The sequence below is a fragment of the Octopus bimaculoides genome, chromosome 14 (genome assembly GCF_001194135.2).
Source record: "Octopus bimaculoides isolate UCB-OBI-ISO-001 chromosome 14, ASM119413v2, whole genome shotgun sequence".
NCBI classification, from domain to species: domain Eukaryota; kingdom Metazoa; phylum Mollusca; class Cephalopoda; order Octopoda; family Octopodidae; genus Octopus; species Octopus bimaculoides.
In genome coordinates, this window is record NC_068994.1 from 12,872,257 (window position 1) to 12,875,302 (window position 3,046).

The 3,046-nt window shown below is 38.6% G+C and overlaps 1 protein-coding gene across 1 annotated transcript in view; it reads left to right on the plus strand.

The window, feature by feature from the left end:
• The window catches only part of LOC106877679 (rhoGEF domain-containing protein gxcI), a 15,133-nt gene that overhangs the window by 2,263 nt on the left and 9,824 nt on the right, over positions 1-3,046 (plus strand). The window lies entirely within an intron of this gene.

The window sequence follows — 3,046 nt, forward strand, 5'->3', positions numbered from 1 at the left end:
CAGGTTCCACATTTCGCCAATTTCTATTTCAAGATCTTTATACTTGCTCAGTTTTTCGTAGGTCTTGACAGATACATTTATATCAATTGGGACAGTCATATCAATGAGGAGGCATAATTTTTGGCCTATTCACATCTATCTTTCTGTCAGTTTGAATGGTGAAGTTCCAGAGGAGTGAGATGTGATCATTTTCAAGCACTGGAGGTGGTTTGTGTTCCTACCAGTTTTTATCATGGGGCAAGTCCAGGTTTTTGCAAATTACCCAGTGAATATATTGTGTAGCTCTATCATGCCTGTTGAGATACTCTGTAGGCGCAAGAAGACTGCACATGGAGCCAACATGATCAACGGTTTCATTCATCATCATCATCATCATCATCATCATCATCATCATTATTATTATTATTATTATTATTATTATTATTATTATTATTATTATTATTATTAAGGCGGTGAGCTGGCAGAATTGTTAGCATACCGGGCAAAATGCCTAATGGCATTTTGTCTGCCTTCACGTTCTGAGTTCAAATTCTGCTGAGGTTGGCTTTGCCTTTCATTTTTTCGAGGTCGATAAATTAACTACCAGTGAAACACTGGAATTGATGTAAGTATTATTAGGAAGCAAGTATTAGGAAGAGGTAGGCAATGCAACTAGTAAAACCACCTCCCCCAAGCCAGAAATAGTCTTAATTAAGAAAAAAAGCAAGCTATGGAAGATGGATGTTAAACGATGATGATGATGATAATTCTATTGAAATGATTGTCTTGTACAAGATATAGGCTGTTCCTAGCAGAGCTATTTTTTGGATAGTATGTGGTGTTGTGAACCCTGCTTTGGTTTCTGTTTCTTTTCATACTTTTTAAAATCATGCCTAATGCTCCAGTTACTAGTGGTGCTGTTTTAATGCTCATTCATCACATCTTAAACATTTCAATTTGAAGGTTTCTCCATTTTCTTCCAGGCAATATTTTCATCAGAAGAAAGACAGTGAGTTGGCAGAATTGTTAGCATTCCTGGCAGAATGCTTAATGGCATGTCATCCATCTCCATGTTCTGGTTTCAAATTCTGCCAAGGTCAACTTTGCCTGTCATCCTTTCAGGGTCACTAAAATAAAGTACCAGTTGAACACTGGGATCAATGCAATCAACCTACCCCTCCCACGAAATTGCTAACCTTGCTAAATGGTCTTTGCACATTTAATAATCTCGGTATCTTCCAGTTTGTTGGCCTTCTCAGCGAAAGTTCATGTCACTGAAGGAAACCATCCAGCCAGTGTTGTGATGCTTTGAATTCTTCTGGAAATATACCAAACTGTGGTGTTTTTGCAAAGGCAAATGCTTGAATATCAGTCCTGCAAACAACCAAAACCTTTGCTCTCCTGTCAGCAAACCATTCACGGATCATGTCTTCCAGCTCAGAAAATAGTGGTTGCCGACCTGATCCACACTTGGGTTTTTTGCATTTCCCTCACCATTTTCGAACCATTCGGAGATCCAAATTCTTTTCTTCTTTACAGAAAACAGTAAGATTCTTGCCCAGTGATTCCTCCATGATTCCTTTCTTGTACTCAATGGAATAACTCTTTTTTCTTGCACTCATCTTGTCTTGGGGTGAAAATGACCTAACAAATGATTTCTCATTCAATTCCATTATGTAATTTTCTGGGAGTTTTTTGCCTTGAAAAAAAATGTGTACTTTATTGTTTTTCACATCTACTGACCAGTACTGACCACTGATGAAAATGTTACACAACACACTTGAAAGTTCCGAACATGGGCTGTCAATTGAGGTATACCTTATTAATATTTGAGTTACATAAGAGACACCGGGTTAGATTTTGTGACATCACTATTTTTAGCCACCAAAAAGATATTTTGAACAGTGTATACAACAAAGCAGTTTGAATTAATATGAAGAGGCAACTTATTTTTTTCGTCTGTCTGCCGCTCTCAACTAGGGCTTATTTTAAGGGAAGGGCTTATATTAAAATCATCCTGAAAAATCATGCTTGGTCTTATTTTCTGGTTAGGTCTTATTTTCATACATGACAGGCTTCTTTCAGTTTTTGTCTACCAAATCCACTCACAAGGCTTTGGTCAGCCATGCAGTGGGACTGAACCTGGAACCATGTGTTTGGGAAACAAAACTTCTTGCCATATCATTCATCAATAATCAAGAAATATTATGGCTAATTAGTGACTTGTTTTAAGAATTAATCGTTTTTTTACTTTCTTTAAGATGGTTTAAACAAAAAAGGCAACTAATTTGTAAAAATGAAATTTGTGAAATGTTTTTGGATTAAATAAAATATTTTTGTTCTTTTTCTCCTCTCATTTAATTCTTCACTGACACCTCTACCAACATCATCATCATCATCATCATCATCAACAACGACTATGACAACAACAACAACAGCAGCAGCAATATCAGCACCACCACCAACACCAACAATAACAAGACCACTGTCCCCATCACAACCACCACTAACAACAACAAGAACAACCTCACTCCCCCCACCAGCAACACTATCAACCACCACCACCACCACCATCAACGATGACAACAACACCAACATCAACATCAGTAGCATCCCCAACAACAGCAGCAGCAGCAACAATACCACCACCATCACCATCACCATCACCTCCTCCATCAGCACCATCAACAGCAACAACACCCCCTCAGTCACCACCACTGTTTTCATTCAGGTAGCCATGACAACAAGACATAACAACAGCAGAAACCAACAAGAAAGTGTCTGGGAGGTTGCTCACCCACCCTGCTAGAAATAGCAGCCAAATTTCCTTCCAATTCACTCTCTTACTCTTTTTTTTTAAAAAAAAAAGGAAGGAAGGACACATTGAATATTGTAGTTTTAGATATGGGAAAAGTACAGGATGGTCATGGCTGGGACGCATTTCATCCTAGATCTGCTGGATCAGAGCTGATTTTGAGCTAAACTGTAACAGTAAAACCATGGCAGTGGCAGCTGGCACCCCTACTGCACCATCCCACCTTGTCACCACTACCATTACTACTACCAC